The sequence below is a fragment of the Crinia signifera genome, chromosome 5 (genome assembly GCF_055691185.1).
Source record: "Crinia signifera chromosome 5, ASM5569118v1, whole genome shotgun sequence".
In the NCBI taxonomy this organism is placed as follows: domain Eukaryota; kingdom Metazoa; phylum Chordata; class Amphibia; order Anura; family Myobatrachidae; genus Crinia; species Crinia signifera.
This window is the reverse complement of record NC_139221.1, coordinates 240,291,152-240,316,848: the sequence shown is the minus strand read 5'-3', so window position 1 is coordinate 240,316,848 and position 25,697 is coordinate 240,291,152. Positions and strand designations below refer to the sequence as shown.

Below are 25,697 nucleotides of genomic sequence, written 5' to 3'. Positions count from 1 at the left end.
AGAACAGTTTCTTTTTATTCTACAATATTGGTTTTTAGGAATATTTTTTATCCATGGTTTAAAGTGGCAACTGTGGTAGTTTAAATAACCACCATTGTCCACTTCCTTTTTGAAAGTTGATGTGCTGATTTTGTTGTGCGCTCTCTTTCTTTGTTATAATTCTTGTCGTCTCCTAGTGACTAACAACACCTGTGTCATCTCCGACGTTCACCAGTTGCTGTGCTACTGTATTGTTGCATGTACATCAGTTGCCGACATCCCGTGTCGACTGTGCACTGAAGTGCCCCCAGAGACTTTGCAAACATCTTCCTGGTTATCGACATCAACTACTAACAGCTCCCAGGTCGTCACCTCCAGCTCCCAGGCCGTCCTGTAGCTCCCAGGCTGCCAACTGTCATCCCTGGCTCCCAGGCCGTCCCGCAGCTCCCAGGCTGCCTACTATCATCTCCGGCTCCCAGGCCGTCCCACAGTTTCCAGGCTGTCTACTATCATCCCCGGCTCTCAGGCCGTCTCAAAGACATTCTCTCAATCCTCCCGTGTCCTCAGTCCCAGCCTGCGTCCAGAGGAACAGGGCAGGGGGCCGCGACCTGCCTGTCAGACGCAGCCAAGTCCATAGTTCCTTGCAGGACTCCCTGGTGAATACCGCTGGCAAGTTAGACTCCGCGCCCCTGCTTCTGGTCTCTGCCAACCCTCTGGTTTGCTGTGCCCGGGTCCCCAGTGCATGTCATACATAAAACCTCCTGCTTTCCAGCGCCCTCCACTGGTCCACCATGGTCACAGCCGGGAACGCAAGAAACCCCGGTGCTGAATACCCCCCCCCTGAGAGAGCAAAAATAATTTTTTGCTGCTCGAGCATCTAGTCATAGCTCCACCCACTTGTCGGATTAGGCTTCACCCACTCTCGGCATTATGCCGCAAATCACGGGGCTGTATAATGATGGGAGAGCTAGGATACTGGAGATGCATGGCATCTGCCTGAACTGGTTGAAAATCTTTTTACAGCCGTCTCTATGTCTTGCTCTCTTAAAGCCTTGTGAGTCCTCCTACGCCTCTGCATATCATGCGCAAACACACAGGAAGGCACCCAGGCCATACCGGTACAGCGATAAAAGATATTTTATATATATATATATATATATTTTAGTCCAGTTCTCTTTGAGAGATATGGGCACTCTCCGTTATAACAAAGAAATCCACTTGCTATAAAATGAGTGGTGATTTTATTGTATAGATGTCATCGTCGTTATGCAGATAATCACAATACCAATATGCTCCGACGTTTCCGTCTGTCATATATGGACCTTTCTCAAGGAGCATCAATTGGTGTAATAGGAAGCATAATTTTCAGCTTAGTAGGGACAAACCATCATGGTGGGAGGAAGATCCCATGGTGGGAGGAAGATCACATGATATATATATATAATTGTTATTATTTATTCCACATGGAAACCCCCCTTTACAAATCCTGCATTTGCATGCAAGAAGGGGTGTATGGATCCGCACAGACTCAAGTCATCAATTAGAATATTCTAAATAAATCATCTGTTGCCTGGTGACGCATGAGCGCTGCGCTATCAGGGATAATTGAATTTGCGACACGCCGCGGGGACCCCGATCACGTGACACCACGTCATCAGGAATAGCGGGGACACGTGGTACATGACCCAGACCAGGAGTTGGGCTATTGGTTACAGCCCTGTCAAGTGACACAGGGGAGACCGGGTCACTTAGCAAAGTATACTAATAAGATCTACTTGATGTTTGGTGTGCTGTGTGATGCCGGAAGTCCGGGTCACACAAACACCGCTTATTGGTGAACCCCCCTCCCCGCATCCAGGAGTAACTTAGCAACCACCACTGTAAACAATGACTCCAATTGGATTATAATAGTTGTGAGTCACTGTCGCTAGGTTACCTCTATATACAAATTCTGTCATTATTCATATGATTATTTACTCAATGTATTATTTACTAATGTTTCAATACACTATTTAGTCTGCCTCCTATTAAACTCTCTGCTGCTAAAATTAATTGTCAAAATGTTGATTTTTATAATGCATGCTGCTGGATTGCACACACCGGGTGCTAATCAGCAGCCATATTGGATAGGGTATATAAACCCTCTGTGGTTAAGCTAGCAATACCTTTTGAAAAAGATGAAGCTAAAGCAGCGAAACATGTCAAGGCACCCCAGCGATCCACCATTGCTGCTTTATTTCTTTACCAAAGTCCCACACTGCATCCATCCTGACAGTCCACTACCAAACGAGGGATTGCCATCTATCCTCCTGGTTTTTCCATCCTTTAAACCAGCCGCTTCCACAGCCAGAAATCCTCGACACAGATGTTTCCAGAGGAAAAGGGTTGAGATTGTCCCCCTGAGGCTCCAAATGGAATAAAGGGGTGTGCTATCCCCCAGAGGCACAAATAGAGGTACCTGGATATGGACTACATTCATTAATCCAATAGGATCGGACATTTGCAGCTATTAAGTGGAACCAGTGGGTGAATATACTTAACCAAAACGTGATTTTGTCATTGAATTTTTGTTTCATGTATTGAATTTACATTTTTATCTTATCATATCTATGTAATTGCATTTTTAATAATAACTTGTATTACCCTATAATATCTGGTGATCAGCGCTGTTACATTTTTTTCCCTTAACCTTTAGAAAGGACTACCCATTGTAGTTTCCATTATAAAGCATTCTTATATAGGGATGCAGTGTAAATCCCGGCGGTCAGGATCCCGGCGTTCAAAATCCCGACCACCGAAATCCCCCCACGTCCCCCCCCCCCCCTTTTCGGGATTTCGGCGGTCGGGCTTCCGGCGTCGGGATTTTGAACGCCGGGATCCCGACCACCGGGATTTAATACTGAATCCCTTATATAGAGTAGCTAGTACTATGTATGTGACATAGGAGGTTATTCTGATCGGAGTGGCCAAACGTGCGTACGTTCACTATTAACGTACGCGGCCGTTGGGGTTAAGTCCACCCACAAATCAGCCGCATACGTACGACCAGAAACAACGTCGAACGGGAGTGGCGTACAATTGAGCGTACGCCAACGTACACGGACGGACCAGCCCTTACACTCCGACAACTGGCGTACAACAGAGCGTACGCCACCGTTTACGGACGTCTCTCGTCCGTCTTCCCACCGACTTCTTGCGGCTATCTGAGCGTACGCCAGCTTGCACGGACGGGTCCCTATTGTTTTCAATAGAAAACTCAGCTTATGTCACCGCTCGTGAGAGTGAGCGTACGTCCGTGCACGCTGGCATACCCTTCACATATATGGACCTGCAAATCTTGCCTTTCAACTACAATTCTGACAATTAATTAATTATTCTAATTGTTATTCAATTATTGTTTTCTATTAACTCAATTGAAGATTCTGTGCAAAATAGTGGGCATGGCCTTAAAACATTGCTGAAACATACTTTGTAGGTGTTAGATGTGGTTTATGTTATTGTATCATAAATACAAAACCTATGTTTGTATTAGAGTGAACACGTTGACACATGTCGACTTGTGTAGATTGAGTGTGCTACTGTGTCTATGAAAGCACGTAGTGAATGTGTATAACTGTTTAACAAATACCTACCTTAGCATATATAAGCAGGTCTTAAAAAGATTCTTACCTTAAATTAAACAAACCTTTAAATGTAGAGAAGTATAGAAAGATAAGCTTCCAATGTGTTTGAGTGCTGTGTGTGGCTTGCAGGTAGTGAAATCATGGTTTGGACTTAATAGACTGCAGCATTGGTTATTACATTCAGGTGTATGTGTTTGATTAGTAATCAGCGTAAATTAGCAAACCCAGGCGCACGCTGGCATGCGGTATCTGTAGGGGTGGTCTGAGCTGGCGGTTGGCGGGCGCCTGTTTTGTGTCCGAAATGAACGGTGCTTTAGGCGATCGTGCGGTAGTAGCACCGTTCATTTTTGGTGCACACCCCCATGTACGCCCATATTTACGCCCATTTTCCCTCATTATTTCGGCCGCTCCCCTCATCACGCCCCTATGCCGCCCCCAATGCCCGTACTCTCGCGTACAGGTTTTTTCGCACGTAGAGACCCGTCCGTAAGCGTTGTGGAGTGTTCGCGCCTGCGCATTGGAGATGGTACGCATGCGCAGATCATTAAAAAAACCCGGAACGTACGGACCGGCCGCACCAACCAGAATAAGGCCCATAATGTGAATAAGGGGAATTACTGTGTATTGCATAATGTGAATAAGTGCTACTACTTTTTGGCATAACTTCAATAAACGGTACTACTTTGTGGTATAATGTGAATGAATGGTACTACTCTGTGTCCTAATGAGAATAAGGGACACCACTGTTTGTAACATAATGTGAATAAGGGTATTACAGTGTGGCATGTAAATAAAGGGCACAACTGTGTGGCATATTGTGAATAAGGAGCACTCTGTGTATGCCACACTAAATAACAAGCACTACTGTGCATAATGTGAATTGGGTGTTCTACTTTGTGACATAATGTGAATAAGGGGCAGTTATGTGTGTTGAATAATGTGAATAAGTCACACTACCATGGACATAATGTCATTAAAGGAGCACTACTTTGGCACAGTGTGAATAAGGGTGTCTACTGTGTGACATAGTGTTAATTATGGGCACTACTGTGTGGCAACTGTAACTGGGACCCTTAATGTTATATTTTCTTCTAATACCCTGTTATCTACATTCCCCGTAGTGTCTTCTCTGCTGTTTTTACATAAATGGTGTGTTAGGTAAATCAAGCTGCCACAGAAGGGGTAACAATTATACTGGTTTTATAGCAAAATCCCACATCAGATGCAGTATTTGGAACACGGGTCCGGGTCAGTTCCGGGATTCACAGCATTTACACTGCAATGCCAACCCGAGATATTCCCGGATTGGCACCGTTTGCACTGCACATGGGTACGGTGTCTTGAAGGCCGACGCTTGGAGATGACATAATCACCAAGTGCAGGGATATCGGCTCTCTGGGACCCCGACGGCACCACAAGTGGGAGCAAGCCCAGCATTCGTGAAAGCTGCTAGTTGGCTGCCCAAGCATCCATCCGTGCGGTGAATGGACTACGCACACAGACATCCATTCACCTCTTCCCTTGCACCACTGTTGTCTTCCTAGCAGGGCAGACAGCAGACTCATGTCAGTTGACCCGGGTTTTCCCTTTACATTGCCCCCAAATGCAGGTTTCACCCGTGTTCAACCCTGCAACATTTCCCAATTTGGATTGTCGGGTCTTTGGACCCAGTTATTTTTTTAAGGGGCCATATACACTGAGGCCTGACCTGGGTTAACCGGGCAATATCCTGGGAAATTAGCTTGGTGTAAAAAGGGTAATAGCTATATAAGGTCACCAATTTAAATGAATTTATGCAACCCCCCCCAACAAAAAAGGTTTTGGTGCCCTGACTGTATCTCTTAATATTACTACTGACTGCATACTGTAACCTTACCTTAACCTAAATGATGGATGGATGGATGGATGGATGGATGGATGGATGGCATTTTACACATGATCATAGGTTTATCAAATGTTGTTAGCACTTATTGAATGTTATATTTTTTTTTATGTGGTTGCTGTGTATAGTGGTATCACAATGCAAATGCAGTATTGCATGCAGCAATTACAAACCCCACCCAAATCTAATTCTCTCTGCACATGTTACATCTGCCCCACCTGCAGTGCACATGGTTTTGTCCATTCAAGAGAGAATTTGCTTTTGCAAGTGACCCAGAATCAGGCCCACTATGCAAACGTCATGCTATGTTGCATGTTGTATGTACAGCAACAACACAAGAGGACACATCTGTATGTTCGAACATGTAAGACACAGCTTTGAAATTTGTATTTTATTTCACCTGTCTGCCTCCACTTCTGATGTCTCAAAGGCTTGGGTTACACATAGAGTTTTACAGGTCCTATTCAACAGGATCTGTTTGGCAGGAAGAAATCTGCACTAAGTACGCATTTAGTTTTATGTGGCCGTCTACACATATGCGGCGATCCCTCACCCAATGGATCAGCAGGATTACAGGACAACCGGATAACAACTACAACACATACATTTGAATGTATGTGTTAACACAATGCGGTTGTACCGCAAACCCTACTACCTGCTGGAAGCTAAATTCGTCCTGCTAAAACGTATCCTGCTAAAATGCAATGTGTGAAGCCAAGAAAAGGTCCTGTTCTGCTGCATCCTGCAAAAATGCTATATGATGCCCAAGCCTAATGGTTCTATAAAGGATAAATTCTTTACTGGCCTATTTTTTGTTGTTATTTGGTTTTTAATCTAATATTGGGTTTTTCAAAGCCTGTTCCCTGAGAACTTCTGGATTCCAGGAACCAAGATAAAATATTAAAATACTAATTTTATTTGTTTGGAAATATCTCATTTTGATGTAATTAAACTTTCTTTGTGATTTTTAAGTTGATAAAATATAATATACTGTGCAGCATTTGTCTTCATTTGTATAACTTTATTGTAATTAAAGCTTATTTGAATATTTATTTTTGTTTCTCGTTACTTGATTTTTTAGCTGTTAAAGTTCATCGTGTGGACTATACGAATCATTGAGCATGCTTTATACCTGTCAACCTTTACAGAAGAGGAAAAAGAGTAACTTAAAGGTAAAGTAGTTTGACTATTTATCCTAGCACTCTGTCCTGCAATATTGCATTTCAATAGTGATATATCTAACTGTCCTCCTCACATAATCCCATTAAGAAGGCCAATAAGGATAAACATTTGGGTCCATACACTCAGGGGAGCCGAGAGAGGGGGGGAGCAGGTACTAATTACCTGGGCCCAGGCTTGCTGAAGGGGCCCCGCAGGGGCCCTGGTTCGACCCCTCCCTTCCCCCTCCGTCCCTCCCAGGTATCAACAGTAGCACACACTTCTACAGCATGTGCTGTTCTGACAGCAGGCTCAGCATGAGTTTTCTTTTATCCACCTCTAAACATTTTGGGGGTGTGGCCTAAGTGTGGGAGGTGCCCACACACACACTTAGGCCACACCCCCAAAATTTTACCGGGGCCCGGCATTCCTCTCGGCTGCCCTGCATACACTTTACTAATGACACTTTAGTTTTGGAACTCTTCCTAAATGCTGGCTAATGTTGCGCATTGTGTTTATTATTCCAAATTGGGGACCTGAATGACCTTAAGATCCCCTGTTTCCTAAGAACCTGGACTCCTGCATTTGGGAAGTTTTGGCGGAACATGCAAATCTAATGTATACAAAATAGTGAGAACTGATTTTTATTCACGTACACAAATGGGAACTGTACATAATACAGCACAGCACACAACCTTTTGCCTTTGCATTTTTACACAGAAATGCACCATTGTCTACCATTTCTTATTTCCCTCTATAACTATCTATGTAAATATGATGTTACATTCCCTTAATGTCAGTTCCGGGGGGTACCGACAGGATAGACGAACCACATTCCCACTTGGGGCCTGATTTTGACCTGCTAACTGGGCTACGAGATTTCGGAGCCCACAGAGCAGGTAAACACCGTCCGCACAAGTGATCTCGCCCATGAGCAAGACAGCAAGGAGTTCAGCGAGCAGGTAAACGCCTCACCATACCACCCCACACGAGAGAGACCCCACCCATGTGCATGGCAGCAAGTAGCCCAGTGAGCAGGTAAACACTGCCCTGCAGGCAAATGCTGCACCATGCTTCCCCACACAAGAGAGATCCCGCCCATCAGCAGAAAATACACACACACACACACACACACACACACACACAGGTATATACTTTTTTTTATTTTTTTACACATTTGAATGTTCTCCATTGTTTTTATTATATGCATGGGTTTGTTGAATTGGCATTTTGATACATTATTTATCTTTATGAGATATTGTTAATCTGACTATACTGGACTGCAAAAAACTGATATTTTATTGGTTACATCTAAGCATATCATTATTTAAGTGTTCTTGAGTCATGTGACCACATGGTAACTAGGAAACCGATAATTGTGCTCTCCTGTTTTGAATATAGTTTGAGTCTGTTTTACAGTCAACATTATTGATTTATAATACATTTTCAAGTGTCTCTATTTCCTTAGTATAAATGCTAGTTTTGATTCATGTCAGTCTGGATGTCTTTTGTTGATTGAATCAATTTATTAAATTGCCCTTGGTCAAACTGGAAGAAAATGTTAGCTGAAAAAAATATTATGTTGTGCAGGAAGTACAGTGCTTGTCTATATTTTTCAAAGGTTTTCTTTTTTTTTTGTTCTGACAGAACATTAGATGACTTTTATAAATGTTCTGTAAGAAAATGAGTCCACTGTTTCCTTTGATTTACAGAAGACAGTTATTTTTCAAGATTTGGTGCCTGCAGCATTTGGTATAATCCATTAAAAGTACCAAAGAAAGTGGTGATAATGTAATGCAACAGTTAAACTATTTGTGATTAATTGAATATTTTGTAACCAGCTGTGTAATTAAAGTGCATGGGTCTCTACACAGGCATCCATTTTGTAGGCTTATTCAGTGTTCTTTAACAAGTCTCGCAGAACAAACATTCATTCAACATAGATGATATGATATCTGTTCTAATACTGATGGCTTCATCTATAACAAACCCCAGTGATTTTATATTTATGTAGAGCTCACAGAGGGATGCGGGTAGCCAACGCCTGCATCCGGAACATAAATATATAGAGATGGTCAGCGATAGGTTTGTGTGTGTGCATGTGTGTGTGTCAGGGGTGGGGTGGGGGGTGGTTAGGATTAGGCACTGGGGTTAGACTGCAGAGGGGGAAGGTTAGTGGTAGACTGCAGTAAGGGATGGTTAGGCACTTTGATGGGAAGCTTAGGGTAGGTTGCAGAGAGGGGGGATAGAATTACGTGGCATGATACAATGATTAGGGTTAGGCTGCGGAGGAGGGTGGTTAAGTTGCAGGGAAGAAGGGTTGGCAGAGAGCAGAGGGAAGGTAAATATACTGTCCCTTGTCTGGATTCCCTCCTTCGTAATGCCGGCTTTGATATTCTGACCCTCTTTCTTCTGTGTGCATTCCCTTGCAGATATATCAGTATCGGCATACACATCTCACAATTAGATCTGCTTATCCCAGCATGCGCTTTTCACAATCCTGCCTGTCCCAGCATATACTATACATCTCACTAGGGCCACTGGAGGGCGGCATGAAGGGAGCTGGGATGGGGGTAATGCGGGGGTGTTGTGGTGTGAGGACCTCACCCCCCCTTCCCCCCCCCCTGGAGCTGATGAACCCAGTACGGCGGGTCTGCCGCACCCCCCTTGGAGCAATTGAGCTACCGGGCCGCCGCCTGCACCCCTCCCTCACTGGACGCTGGCGGCCGCACCCCCCCTCACTGGAGCACCCCCCCACCACGGAGCAAATGGGCTGCCCCCCCTCGCTGGAGTAGGTGTGCGGCAGTTCTGCCGCAACCCCCCACCACGGGGCAATAGGTCTGCCCGCACCCCCCACGCTGGAGTACCGGGCCGGACGTTTGAGCAGTTGAGCGGCAACACCCCCCCACCCCCATTTTGCCTGGGGCGGTGAAAGTGCTTGCACTGGCACTGCTTCTCACAATCACATCACTCTGTCCCAGCATAGGCTAACATTCAATCAACATATCACACACAATATACAACTCAATTGGTATTGGTAAAAAATTGCTGTTATTCTTGAACTTTGCACAAGTGTCCTTTATCAAGTTAATCAGCACAGTCTTCTGTGTTCTACAGATGTGCCGACCTGCATATAGCCTCCCTGCATGTTAAAAAAGCAGCAGCTGATTAAATTGATATGCACCATTCCTATGTTATGTGTGTGACTGCAGCTATATCTGCATAAGTAATTTTATGCATTTCGTATGCAGATACAGGTGCGTTCACACAGACTATAAGCATAGCAAATAGCATTTTAATCTGCAGTCTTCTAGTGCACCATATTTCAATATCAATGCAAATAAGATACATTTTTGTTAAAAAAGATACCCAACACTGCAGTGGGACCTTTCGGCTCACTCATACCAGGCATCTCCTGTTGTGAGGCATATTGAGGCAAGATGTATGAGAACACATCTGACAATGATGCATTTTCAGCAATAAAGACATCCACCACTAGCAGCATCACATGGGACTTAGCATGCTTAGAGGGGCTGTTTGGTCCGACTGCATTGATATGAGTACACATCTGTTCCCCAAAAATTATATATCTATCTATATTTTTTTTGTTTTCAGAAGAGTTTATGCTGCAGAAGCATTCAAATTATGTAAATTCCAAATGATCCTTTTCCAAGAATTATGTCCGTTTTATTAAGGCTTCTCTTGGGACCTGTTCACACTTTCCATGTTTGTTTTACTAACATTAGTGGTTATTAGTGATGTAACTGCAGAGGGTGCAGGATATGCAAATGCTATGGGGCCTAGCAGCTGGGGGGGGGGGGAATCCCTTGCACCCTTGCACCCTTTTTACTTTTTTACCATATCTTTTTTAATTTTGCCGCGTGAGCATGGCTGTGCTGCCGAATATGCCCCCCTCCCTCCCTCCCTCCCTTCCTTCATTGGCTACTACAGCACTGATGAGAAGAAGCAGCAGGACCCAACATAGCTGCAGGGGAGCCAGCGCCAGGACACAGGAGATCCAACGGCAGCAATACACAGTGCCAGGGAACCATGCACTGTGATCCTTTGCCCTGCTTCACATGTAGGCAGGACATCAATTGTATATGCTGATTCCCCTTTAGGAGCAACAACTAATGCCTGATTCTTGTGATCACTGAAACACACCCAGAATCCCTATACCGTCTCTACAGTGGCCGCATGCTGTTACTGGGCCCTCTGCTTTCTATTCTTACTGCTGCTGGCCAATGTGCACTTTGTCCTCTCACTGTCTGTATTGACATATCAAGCTGGGGGTCACAATTTTTTGCTGCTCTAGCTTTACACACAAGGGCAAAACAAGGGTGGTCAGGAACATTTCCACTCAAGTGGGCAGACTCATCAATCATCTATTTAGGGAGTAAAATATCGGCACACTCTAAGGACATATATAGTAACAACATCCAGCCCATAATAGCTTGCATAAGGGCAGACTTTAAGAGCTGGAGATGCCTGCCTTTATCCTACATTGGGAGGTGCCACCTGATTAAAATGGTGGCCTTCCCACGACTACTATATTACATACAGATGTTACCAATACTGATTGGGGAGGCAGACCTGCGATTATTAAATACTGCTATTAGTACCTTTATGTGGGCAGGGAAGAAAGCAAGAATATCGTTATATAAGCTGAGCCAGAAGACCAACATGGGAGGTATACATCTGCTGTGTATACGGAGTTACGGGCTGGCGGCTAACTATAGGTACGCAGTGGACTGGATAAATAATACAGAAAACTTTGTGAATATAGGATTAGAACAAGCATTCTGCCCAGAACTTCCTTTAAGTAATCTATTGCACATGAGACTATCCAAATTCCCAACTAAAATAATGGAAAATCCACTACTGATTACTACTTGTAAAGCATGGAGAATTGCACGAACTAGGCTAGGAATATCCCCATATAATTCAATATTTTCTTCAGTATATTATAACCTAAAAACCCAGGAACCACTTATACAGAATAAGAAAAACATCCATAAGTGGAAAAGGGAGGGGATTGAGATTATATTGGATGTATTGGACTGGGAAGATTTGTCAATGCTATCTTATGAGAGTTTAGTCGAGAGATACCCTGAGGCAAACATCCCAATATTTCACTATCATCAAATAAGAAGCTATGTATTGAGCATACTGAATAGATTATCAGATAGGGAGCTAACGGGCCTGGAAGCTGTGACACGTCAAGCAGCCAGCAAGGGAGCCTCTACATCCTTATTGTATACACAAATTAAAAAACAGGTCCAAATTGAAGACATACAGACAGGGATGGCAAAGTGGAGTACGGACCTCCCTGGGCTCTCCCTTCAAACCATATTGACGGCGTTTGTCAGAATAAATAAAAATCTAGTAACAGCATCATATATGGAAATGCAGTTTAAGCGCCTGCATAGGGCATATTACACCCCCCCCCCAAAAAAAAAAATTCAAATGGGAGTGTCCACAGACACAAATTGTTTTAAATGTGCAACCCTGGGTGCAGATCTATATAAGTGCATGTATGGATGCCCAGAAGTGCAAAAATATTGGAAGATACAGTAGTTGTGGCATATATATATACAAACCACCTACTGTATTGACATAGATCTTACACCTGAATGGGCCTTATGGGATAAAACGTTGAGTAACACACAGAACAGATTGTCGCAAGGGCAGCGGAAATTTATAGCCAAAATAGCGGCAGCAACACGGAAAACGATTCTTTCACAATGGACAGCCACCAATACAGTCTCAATCACCCTGTTAAAGCCTAGAATCTCGTATCTATATTAGATGGACTGGATAGAGATGGTCACAGATAAAGATAAAAGGGTCAAAGCTTTCTTTGACACCTGGATGCCTCATGTCAAAAATTTCTCCTCCCTTGTTAGAGATTTAATAAGAAAGACGGTAATTATGACATCTTGGTATAATATGGAGATGGAGGTAAATGGATCAGATCCCTTCTGAATAGAAGGAAAGATAAATTATAATATAAGGTAGCAAGTAAGGGGGATGGAGAGGAGGAGAACAGACGGTATACAATGGGTGCTGGGAAGGGATACCTAAAACGTATAGGAAGAGGAAAGAAAGAGAGGAACAAGGGTGAAGTAGATAGGGGAAGTACTGTAATGTATACACAAGAATATATACAATGTATGGTAATGCAAATTCCATCAATATCGCTGTCTGTGGTTTGTGTTTTTTATTCTTCTTTTATATGAATAAGGAAAAATACATGCTGTAAAAAGTAAAAATGTTATATGTATGTGGAAAACTTTTTGTAATACTAATAATAGTAATAATAAAAATTATGTGAAAAAAAAAAGAAAGGAGTGTGCACACATCATTCCCACTGTAGTTTCCATTATATTTCATTTTTATGTAAAGTATCTTCTACTATAATGTGAATAAGTGGAGCTACTATGTATTGCATAATGTGAATAAGTGGCACTACTATGTGGCATAATGTGAATAAAGGGTACTACTTTGTAGTATAATGTAAATAAATGGTACTATTTTGTGGTACAATGTTAATAAGAATTTTCCTGTGTGGAATGTAATGTGTGGCATAATATGAATAAGGGGACTGTGGGTGGCATAATGTGAATAACGGGCACCACTGTCTAGCATAATGTGAATTTTTGGTACTACTTTGTGGCATAATGTGAAAAGGGGGCAGTTCTGTGTGTGGAATAATGTAAATAAGTCATACTACCATGGGCATAATGTCATTAAAAGAGCATAACTGTGTTGCACAATGTGAATAAAGGTGTCTACTGTGTGACATAATGGGAATTGTGGGAACTACTGTGTGGCATAGTGTACAAAGGAGGCATTATATTGCAGCACATATAATGTAACATTAATAATATGAATGTTGTATTGCTGAGGTATATATTGCTGTATATATTGCTGTAAAAATCCGCTTTAATGTCCAAAATGATTTCCTTCAAAATAAAATGTGTCCTTCAGTGATCAGCACCCTGTACAAAAAAACAATAGAATGAACAATATCAAAAGTTTCAGGAAACCATTTGAAGTTTACGTCATATAAAGTTTTCTGAGTTTTAAAGGGCTTAAGGCATCTAAAGATATCTTTCATCTTCAATAAATTGTGCCAATTGTCCGGAGGCTATTGAGATGATATCACAAAGAATCAGTCAGGTATAGGCTCCACCTTTTGGTGATCATGATTAAAAATTGATCGGTATCGCCAAATCATATTTTATATCATCTAACTATAGTTGTGCTTTGTTTGGCTTCTGTTTGGCAATCGTTTCATCAACAGACTGGGGAGGGAGACTGTGCAATTGTAAGGGCTCGGAGGAGTGCCACCAAACCTGGAAACACCCCCGGGTGCAACAATACACAGAGGTGGTAATATACACAATACTGGTGCAACAATGCACAGAGGTGGTAATATACACAATGCTGGTGCAACAATCCACAGAGGTGGTAATATACACAATAAATAGAGGAAAGGCTGCAGGGGGAACCCCTGAGTTATCTGGGAAGATGTTAGACCACAGATGACGTAATCCGAAACTGCAATACAGGCACAGGAACTAGCAGGCAGAGAGCTTCAGACAGGAACCAGGAACACACCACGAACTCCAGCTAGGCAGGGTCCAGGATGCTATAACTGGCGCCTGTCAGATAGCCCAGCCGGCTTTTATTCAAAACTGCCGCCTTCCCCGGCGGAAGTGACGTCGGGTGCACCCGACAACTGGCTCCCCCCTGCTGCCGTCTGTGCGGCGGAAGTTTGTGGCGATGCCTAGCAACGTCACGACACTTCTGCCCGGCGATCGCCGGAAAGGTAGCCGCTGTCCCTGTGCCTGCAGCGCTGGAGCAGACAGGCAAACAGGAATGCGGCGGAGCCCAGACCAGTGCCTAACAGCAATAGTGGGTTGGGGGTGCGAATGGTCACCAATATACTTAACCTGATGGTGGCAGTGGTGTTGGTAGTTAGGGTGCATGGATCTGTACTGGTGCCACAGCGTTTATCTTGATAATCCTGGTAGAGGAATGCTTGTCATTGAGGCGGAGATTCTCTAAGCTAAAAATGCGGTAAAACCCCTGTTATCAGGGTTTTTCCGCCATTTTGGGATGCTGTAAGCATCCCCCGCAGGGTTATCGCGGCGGGGCCTATGGGCTTCTACCGCAACCCTCCGCCGCCCTGCACGGAACCCCGCTGCCCCGCATCGCCCACCCTCTCACCTGTGTCCGGGCAGCACAGAGCTGTCCTATCCGGACCTGTGACCTCCTCCTCCCTGCACTGATCCTCTTCCGGGTGCAGGGAGGAGGAGAGCCCGGAGCAGCAGCGTCGGGTAAGGGGGGGAGGGGAGTGTGTGTGTGTGTGCAGGGCTTAAGTTTAACAAACCCAACATAAAATAGCCAAAATACTGTAGCATACAGTCAGTTGGTTGCACAGCTAACTGCAATTCAGTTCTAAACACGTGTTGCATATTCCTGCTTATGTGAACAGATAGGTAAAAATATGGGATATTTGCCCTCATTCTGATATGATAGCTCCCCTGCGCGTTTGCACAGGGGAGCTATGTTTTGCAACTGCATAAGCATTTATGTGCATGTGTAGGCACTTAGTACGAGCGGGCGCAGCAAATTAATTATTCGCCGACCCATTTGTACACAGCAGTGTGGGTGGGGGTCGAGGGGTAGCACCCATGGGATCATGCTGTAGTTGTGTGCTGCTGCTCCTGGGGACGCCCATGAAATGGGCGTCCCCAGGAGCAGCAGCACACAACTACAGCATGTGCTGTGCTGACAGCAGGCTCAGCATGAGCTCTCACGCTGTCAGTGAGACGCTCATGCTGAACCTGCTCTCAGTACAGTACATGCTGTAGAGGTGTGTGCTGCTGCTGCCCGGGAGGGAACGGGGGGGGGGGGGTTTGGACCAGGGCCCCCGCCTTGCCCCTCCAGCAAGCCTGGGCCTTGGTAATTAGTACCTACCCCCCTCCCCCGTCTCAGTGGCCCTGCCTGTATCTGCATACAAATTGCTATGTTATACTAATGTTTTACTGGAGACAATGTAACATAGCATTTCCAAAACAGATAAAGGCGCAGCTGCACAAAAAACTTAGGCATGCTGCATGTCAAATTTATCAGCAGAAGCAGCTTGTGGTTGCACCACTAGGATGTATTGCAATGGGGTACTGCAATGGGGTAAAGATGCACACAAATGTGAAGCATCAGTTTAACACACAAGGGGTCTAGATGTATATTGATACATCAGATTGGGGCAGATGTATTAAGCCTTAACAAGAGATAAATGCAATGGTGATAAGGAGAGATAACAATAACCTTTTTCTGCTTGAATTGGCCCCTAAAAATTGAATGGTAGTTTGCAAGGTTAAAATAATGTACAGTTGAATGCAAAAGCCTTAATAACGGTTAATTCAATTTGGAAAAAAAATCAAATTTTCAAACACTAAATAAAAATGTCATTTTAGATTTTACTGGCTACATTTTAAATACTAAAAAATATGACCTTAATGGTGATGTTTTTCAAATAGGCTTTATTTCCCAAGTACCTTATTAGTTTATTTTTAAATTTAAAGAACTTTTTACTATCCGTAAACCACACATAATTAATAGATTTCAGAGATTTGATCGTAGAAAAAATTCCTGACAGATTTTACCTTCAACAAAATCCATCAAACATTCCACTTAATGGCCTTTATTCAGGTCTATGCACTCCCAGGCGAATTTGCACGAGTGCACGATGTGTGCATGCGCTGTGTGCGAGCAGCCGCGGCAAACAGAGTGGGTGGAGGGTGTGGGGCGGCAGGCCAGGGGATGCCTAGCGTGGTACAGGTGCCGGGGGTGGGAAGCTGTCCTCGCACAGATTTGCGCACCACATCATTTGATGATTGCCGACCATCAAATTATGTGGGTGTCGCCCCATAGGCTGCAAATGGATGTTTATGCAAAACATCCATTCGCAGCCGTGCGGACGGATTCGCCCTGGGCATGGGACCAGCGGTTGTGCAAATGGCGGGCTCACTAAAAAAAAAACAGTGCTGCGAACTTCGCAGTGCAGTGTGAATCAGAGTAACCTCCGATATCTCTTCTTCATCAACAATAGATATCATCGTACTGTGATCTTGTAGTATTATATGTACGGTATGTAAGAGAAAAGTTATTTTTTCTCTTAAGTTTCACTTTGTATTTTTATTATACACAGTAATTATATCAGTTCCTAAAACTGTCCATACATGCCATAACAAAATCACCATCTAGTTAACCACATATATGACCCAGCACTTTCTTAAATACTTGTGGCTGTTAATTAGAACAGTAGATACTGTAACTGCAAGCACAGGCCAATAACAGTCACCCAACAATTTAATTGCATAGCGTGCATGATAATAAGTGTATTGATTTTGACAGGATGATCATCAGACAGCTTGTCAGGTAATTTCGGGTGAGTAAACTGATCCTTTAGGATGTGTTTTGCCGCCCTCAGGGTGGCTTTTTCAACAGGAATGCTGCCTTCCGGGTGCGGGAGGGTGGTGCAGCCGCAGCAGTCCGGGGCCTGCTGCGGATGTTTATCCCCTGCTATTGGGACCCAGGTCAACATATTACACAGCCCAACGAGCTGTGTGACCTTCAGTGCCTAATTAAAGATGTGCAGGTTATTGTATATAACTATAGTTGGGATCGAGGGAGTGTAAACTGGAGGAAATAAGAATAATATTTGTTAAATTATTGCATGCCTTCCCACTTTTACACTTGCTGTTATTTTATAAAACATTTGGCAGGCCCAGTACAACAGGTAAAAAATAATTTCATGCATTTCTGTCCTTTCCAGAGTAAATATTCAATATTAAATACATTTTCAAGACTGTGGTGTTATGCTGTCAATAGATCTCATTTACAATTGCATTGAAACACGCTCAGAAAATAATTTTGGTTTTACTTTATTGTCTTCTCAGCACACATACCCTGTTCTTCACACAAGTGCAACTAGATATACTTGTTAAGAGCAGGTGACAAATTACAATGCCAACTGCAGCAATCTAAGAAACTCCTTAAGAAACATGCCCTATACATGCGTTATTTCAAATGGCAATGCCCACTGCAGCAAACTAAGAAACTCCTTAAGAAACATGCCCTATACATGCGTTATATTGTTATGTTCCATAAAATTAAATGTAATTTGTGCACCAGTGTACCTACTACAAGCACCCTCGCTCTGTCTAACGTCACTAACTGGCCACACAAATTTCACCTTCTGTGCGGTTGCTACCACCCTGCTTCACAAACCAGTGCCCTGTGCAGGTGCTGCTGCCCTGCTTCACAAACCAGTGCCCTTCTGTGCATGTGCTGCCGCCCTTCACAAACCAGTGCTTTTCTGTGCAGGTGCTGCCACCCTACTTCACAAACCAGTGCCCTGTGCAGGTGCTGCTGCCCTGCTTCATAAACCAGTGCCATTCTGTGCAGGTGCTGCCGCCCTACTTCACAAACCAGTGCCATTCTGTGCAGGTGCTGTTGCCCTGCTTCACAAACCAGTGCCCTTCTGTGCAGGTGCTGCTGCCCTGCTTCACAAACCAGTGCTTTTCTGTGCAGGTGCTTCCGCCCTGCTTCACAAACCAGTGCCCTGTGCAGGTGCTGCTGCCCTGCTTCATAAACCAGTGCCCTTCTGTGCTGGTGCTGCCGCCCTGCTTCACAAACCAGTGCCCTTCTGTGCAGGTGCTGCTGCCCTGCTTCACAAACCAGTGCTTTTCTGTTCAGGTGCTGCCACCCTGCTTCACAAACCAGTGCCATTCTGTGCATGGGCTGCCGCCCTGCTTCACAAACCAGTGCACTTTGGCAGACAACAAGGCGCCTTTCAAAGCATTACTATTTTGTGCTTCACCTCATCTATTTTCTCCATTGTATATAATTACTGGATCATAATATCCTGTATGTTTTGGCATTGCAATACTATCTTTTTTGGCATGAAGCTAATATTATTCACAGCTTCAGAATTATTAATGTTACTGTAGTCCGTCTTTTAAGCATCCGTCTCTTGGAGACTATTTATTTTTACGCTTTCTTGAAGCTACTTTCAATATGGTGTTCCATATGCTCATTACATTGGGATTTTAAGATGTTAACTTAATGTGGCTATTGCAGTCATTAAAAGCTGTTTTGATTATATAGAAATGTGCACTCAAGCATGCAAATGTTTATGCACATATTGTTAGTACAATGCGTTCCCAAATTATCTGTGAGTACTGGCATATATTGCATATTTTATGTTACTTTACATTATATGGTCCGCTCCAGAGATGGCGGCGATATATACCCATCCAGCCAGGACTTTTCTGTCTCCTCCCATCTACTTGTTTTATGTGCCTATATTTTCTGCATGTGTACTTCAGTTGCATATTGATTACTATAGTTTAGAACTGCGTGTACTATTTATGTTTACAGTATCTAGTGTATTTTTACAAATTGTATATACCATTCATTCTTTGATATAATATTTTGTAAATGGTTGCAGTAATAAGCATTCACCTTTGAGAAAAGAAAAACATCATACAGTCAAAATTTTGACAGATAGAACTGCATACAACCCGGGTCAGATTAAGAGGTGGATGGAGCTACAGCTCCAGGCCTCCACATAAACATTCACCCACCATATTTACTACATGATAATGATCAACCATCCAGATGTTCCAATAGTCAGCAATACATCATTAATATTAAAATTAGGTTTCTAGTTGTTTCGCAAAATTATGCAGTTTTTCTATATACAGTATTCGATACCTACGTATTATCTGGGCTCCCATGTTAAATGCACCCCATTTTTCATACCCCTACTATCCAACTAGACATTGAGTTGATTTTATATAGTGTGGCGAGCGCAGCGAGCAACCGTGCCCGAAGCGTGGCGAGCGGACGCGGTCTCATAAGAAAAACGGGAGCCCAGATATTACATAAGTACCCAGTATTCTGTATTTAGGGGGACATTTAAGGTGCATACACACGGTTCAATTCCATTTTTTATTAGATTCCTATTAGATATGGACTATTCGACCAGCTCTGAACTTGTTTCTACTGCTTTTTGATTTCCACTATTTTCTATTCGATGTTTAATTCGATGTGCATTAGATTTGCTGTTAGATCAATACTGGTTTCAGGCAAGAGATGGACATTGAATCGACTGCAAGGGTGAACACATTAGATTTGCACTATCTACTATATAGTCTTGGCTGCCAAGACTATTTTTCTATTTGATTTACACTACACGGGAGCGTGCATTGGGATTGAATCTGCATAGAATGTAGAAAAACCATTTGATTCTCTATTCGATTTTGCTTCTATAAGCAAAATAGAATAGAAAAATAGTGTATATCTCACCATGTGTATGCTCTATAAGACAGTGTAGTGTATGGCTCTGGCCACACCCACAAAGCACTGGTCATATCTACTCTTCTTCTCAGTATAGGGCCTTGAACATTTTCTTCCCCAGGACCAGTGAGGCACACACAACTGACTATATTATCAAAATGATCACTTAAATAAGACATGTAGAGTAGATCCTGATTTTTTTAGTATACAGTATATGTAACTTTGAGGCAGATGTACTAATTGTCAGAGAGTGAGAAAGTGGGGAGAGAGAAACTGCAAACCAACTCGCGTCTCAGTCAGATGGGGCGCCTCTCCGCCAGATTCTGGCGCTGGCGCATCACCAGCAAATATGAGAGATGCTCCATCTGCACGTGGCACCATATACTAAGACTGATACAGGTGACCACCACATATCTAAAGGCAATCTATCAGGATTGTGGTTCTTACTGGCATACACGCAGTGGAACACCCTGATAACACAGATTGGTCCACAGCCAGAGCATATGGTGTGATCCAATACTGATGAATTCACCATCTTTATCATCGGCACCATGTTTTAGCAATCTGACATAGGTGACCGTCCATCAGTATTTGATAGAGCTTTCTTTTGACTCCTTAGAAAGGATCCTCTTTGGAGCAACGCTCTGTATAAATATATGAACATCACCGATGCACATAGCCCACAGCTGGGTCTATTTATTACACGCACAGGACCAGTGTGTGAGTCTACGACATATGGAGTAACAACCCTAAGAGGTTATGTGACCCACCCAATTCGAAATTTAAAAAAACTTGTTACTAAGGGGCAGATTTATTAAGCTTGGAGAAGAGATAAACTGGAGATAAAGCGGAGAAAAGGTAAAAGGCGATAAAGCACCAGCCAATCAGCTGTGTTTGAAAAAGACAGTTGGGAGTTCATTGGCTGGTGCTTTATCTCCTTTTACCTTTTCTCCGCTTTATCTCCAGTTTATCTCTTCTCCAAGCTTAATAAATCTGCCCCTATGTGATTTAATTGACTGATTGCAGTACCTCAAGTCAGGTACACACAATCCAATTTGAAATACAACCTAATAAAGTGATATATTCAAGTGCAACATCTGCCTGCCACCTTAGTTTTAAAAGTGTGGTCCCTACCTATGTAAGTCTATTTGTGTGTTTTTTAATATTTTCGCAGCCTTTTAAATAAAACAATAAAGGTTACATTTTATATTTCTTTTTTGGTGCACCGATACAGGACATTCTTTCTTCTGTAATCTCTCTAAACTGTTCATGTCCAATGGTAGCACACCTCCTGATCCGATAATAAGCAATCACTACATAAGGACCAATAAGGGGGTCCACCATCTAAAATTTTAGTCTTGTGCGACTGGCAAACCCACCTCATATTGTCCAGTTTTATTATACATACATAGACAACCTTTTCATCTCCGTATTCTTGTCTGTGTCTTCACTTCTTTTTAATTAAGATTCTTCACAGACACACACACACACACACACACAGACACACACAACAGCTCAGCCGTTAGTAGGCTTAGTTCTTAATTTTATATTGGTGCTGTGAATGGTGAGAGAGGAGTGGAGAGGGATAAAATACCAAACAATTGGCTCCCAATGTTAATTTTTTAAACATAGCATGTAAAATGACAGTTAGTGGTGACTTAGTTGAACCTTTATCTCTCTCCACTTTAGCTTTCTCCAAGATTTTATGGGGTGTATTTATTAAGATGGGAGTTTTATTTCAAATGGGATGTTGCTATGGGCAACCAATCAGATTCTATTGGATTCTAGAAGGTGCTAAATAATTAAGAAGTAGATTCTGATTGGTTGCCTATAGCAACATCCCATCTTCAATAGAACTCCCATCTTATTAAATGAACCCCAATAAATCTCCCCCTGATTAGCTGGCTAGAGGATACAGGCTAATGGCTATTATGCTGTTGTGTAGAAGCAATAATCGTCTACTGCACATAATAGAGGCACTATGCATGGAATTTGGGCTGTATAGCATATTTAGATTAATATCTTGCTTCAACCATCACAAATATGTCCTGTATTTATTGTTTATTGCTCCTAACTTTGCATTGCCCTCTACAAAAGCCCTGATGTGTATGTATATAGGTAGTCTATATTTATTCCATCTGTAGTATTGCTTTGGAATTGTGTTTGTTAGTATGTACAGATTACAACATCATGTGCTGATAAATAGCAAGCAATTACCACATACACACTCATTACACACGTCTAAAACAATTTTCCATTGAGCTATCCATCCTATGGTTTTGTGCAGTTCATCGCAAAACACAGAAATCAGATTACATTTCTACTACTAATCTAGTTAAAGACAATCAAACCTTATCTCGGATTAGATGGGAAAATGGAAATTTCTGCAAAACTGCAGTAAAAGACCATTACTTTATGTAATTAAAAAAAAGCAAGAACAATGAACAGAGAAGAAGATTGTTAGCATAATTTAATAGAGATGTATTCAGCAATTGGCCCAATAAAGATGAAGTAAAACATTGTACTCTGTTAAATGTCAATCTAGAAGAGTGTATTCTACAAACTAAGCAACAGTGCACTGAAAGTATCCACTCTGCCTTATCAAATCTGTGATAGAGAACATCACTAGCACCGGAATGGAACAGGAAGCTGTTATATAAATGCCCTGCCAGTTACATGATTATACAAGTTGAGTTGTTTAATTTGGTGTAATGAGTTTTAGCATATAACTATTTAAATGAACACACCTGTGAAGTGTGGCTCATTGTGGGTGATGGGATACTTTTGAGCATGTACAAATGTGTGTTAGTATCAGTTTGAAAACAGGTAAACTCTTCTAAAGGGATGTGTTTAACAATTGGTCCGGCATGGTTGGTAATTCCGTAAGTACTGTAGATAGAAGCAAGGGAGAAGGTAGGTGGTGATAGTATGTTATCAGAGACATTAAATGGTGGCATTGTTGGCTGGCCTTGTAGGTGAGGATGGGTAACTTTGGAAGGCATGAAGAGCCAGTGTATTGATTTGCTATAATGCATATGATTTGGATCAGTGGCAGAAAGTTCAGTCTTTCTTACGCATTTAAGATGGGTAGAAGAGAGGAAAGATTAAGGAGGGAAGAGGGAGAGGGGATTGAGGGAAATGAAGGAGCATTTTGGTTGCAGGACACCTTGACCTCTCCCTCTGAGCGTACTTGGAATGAAGTTTTCACCTACACCTCAGTGAACACTATTTGTATTACTTACTTTGCTACGCACTATTTTTAAGTGTTTGTTATGTAAAGCAACTATTGACCATAAAAAGTGTTTATTAGGCACTATATTTTACATTAAAGAACAAAAACAATTAGGGCTTGGAAATGTGCCAACATCCTTGAGTTATGTAGATGGGGTTGTACTCTATTCCATTAACTTTCCCTTATTGAATTCATGGATATTCATAGTGGAAAACACCTGTGATACCTTGCAAGTGCCTCTTCTATCATTTTAAACTAATTTGATAGGCCGTTCAGCGAAACATAATATTGTTAATGCTACTGTATATAGGTAAACCAATTTCGATAAAATTGTAATTAGATGTAAATACATATTACCTATGTTGTCCTTTCTAATCAGACATCACAAAAGGTAATCATTAGCAGAAGATGACAGCTGAAATATGTTTGCAGCAAGTATTACTACAGTAGCTCAAAAATAACCTTCATTGTACGGTGGCTACCGTTCTTGTTACATGAAAGCATCCAGAGTTGCCTTAATCTATAAGCCCTCCTCTTAACTTTTCTGTCACACGGTTCTCTCGCTAACCTTCTCACCTTTCCATTTTGCCCTCCAACTATTATCCCCTCCTAGAAGAATGTTTGTTCTGGTAGGGCCCCTTTTTACTTGTTATTTCTGTATACTATTCTTACCACTAGTGTACTTGTTCTCTCTTAACATGGGTATAGGATCAGTGAGATCTATTGTACTTCCCCCCTGCGGGTCATCAGTGCCTTCTGCCTAGCTAAAGCTTTACCCTTTTCTTTCCATTGTCATTGCATGTTTGTTGCTTTATTGCAATGTTTATATTTGTTTTGTACGCCCATGATTCTAAAGGCTCGTACAGACTAGATTGCTTAGAAATGAAGCATGGATCGCTCCATGTGTATACCCCAAGCAATGGTGATACGTCACCATTGCCTGACTGTATGTAGTAAAAATATAGTCAGATCGCCGTTGTTTCTACCAGCGAACACTGGTCACCACAGATCGCCCAGTACACATCACTGGTGCATCGCATGTGTGTCAGCCATATGTGCTTAAGTACATCGGTAAACACAGGGCTGCAGTTGCCCCATGTGTCTGGGACTTTAAGCTGGGTATACATTGGAGCAATGGAGATTCCTTCCAACATTAGAACAAATCCTCATTAGTCTAGATCTGGGGTAGCCAACCCTTGTCCTCGAGAGCTACCAACAGTGCATGTTTTGCAGGTCTCCTCACAGAATCACAAGTGAGCTAATTAGCTCCATCTGTGTATCTTTTAAAATGTGTCAGTGATTAATGAGTGCAGCTGTGCAGCAGCTAGTTTGTCTGGAAAATGTGCACTGTTGGTAGCTCTCGAGGGCTAGGGTTGGCTACCAGTTGTCTAGATCGCCCATATACGCTGGAGCAGTGGTAATGGAGAACCTAACTGACATTGTTTTGTCCAACATTAACATGCATGACATTGCTAGCGATGTCTGATGTGCAGCATATCGAATCGAGCATCGTAGCAAATGACCGCGGTTGTGTGCATATTGTGCATACACACTGGGCGATACGGATGATATGCTGGTCTGAACCGCATATTGCTCAGTGTTTACTGTTGGATAATTTTACAGTTTACTGTACAGTTTTTGTTTTTAGGTCTACCTTAGTGGTTAGTGGTGCCTAACATATACGAGATACAAGTAGTAATAATATTAATTACTAGTGATGGAAGGGATAACTTGTTCTATGCACAGAGGAAATCCGGCATGGAGCCAGAGCAATAACAGAAGAGAGGAACCTATATGACTGTCTCCTACTACTGTAACTAGATTAGAAGAATAAACTGCTCTGCTTTCCCAAATTAACGAATATGAGTGGGACATTTGGTGGTCAGATACAACATGCAGTAAGCATGAAGTGCTTTAAAGAGACATTTGGCTAGCATGTTGTAAACTAGAGACTCCACTACTGAACACTTGTGCAAGCTTTAATTAACATACCAAGTTGCTTGATATAAATGTAACTGATTATTAAACAAATTGTTCTGAGCTGTACTAAGAGATAAATGTTGTTCTCGGATATCCATTAGCCACTAATAAGATTATGTTTGTCTTTCCTGTTTTCCTTTCTGTTTCAACTGTATTGCCTTGTATGAACTGATTGGGGCCTGAACAATGACTGACTGTTTTCTTTAATGTACTATGCTTATGGGAAAGACAATGGGAACATGCACAGTTGTGTGACTTCATGAACATACTGGGCGAAATGTAATAGGGGGCGATTTTTTAGACATGTGCGATTTTTGAACAAAAACGGCCGAAATCGCACGTTTTTAAAAAAATCGCACATGTAATAGGGTGAGATTTGCGGTAAAAATCACAAATTTGCACATTTTGAAGTGGCGATTTTTAGTCACACTTCAATTCCAGTCCAGATGTTTTCCCCTTATAAAGT

The 25,697-nt window shown here is 42.5% G+C and overlaps 1 protein-coding gene across 9 annotated transcripts in view; it reads left to right on the top strand.

Annotated features, from left to right (window-relative positions):
- Nucleotides 1-25,697, top strand: part of RARB (retinoic acid receptor beta) — a 750,738-nt gene that overhangs the window by 268,654 nt on the left and 456,387 nt on the right. For 7 of the 9 annotated variants that reach the window (XM_083188725.1, XM_083188726.1, XM_083188720.1 and 4 more), the window contains one exon: nucleotides 6,566-6,656. The exons of the other annotated variants lie outside the window; for them this stretch is intronic. The gene's annotated coding sequence lies outside the window, so the exon portion shown is untranslated. The remainder of the gene's footprint in view (nucleotides 1-6,565; nucleotides 6,657-25,697) is intronic. 9 annotated transcript variants of the gene reach the window in all.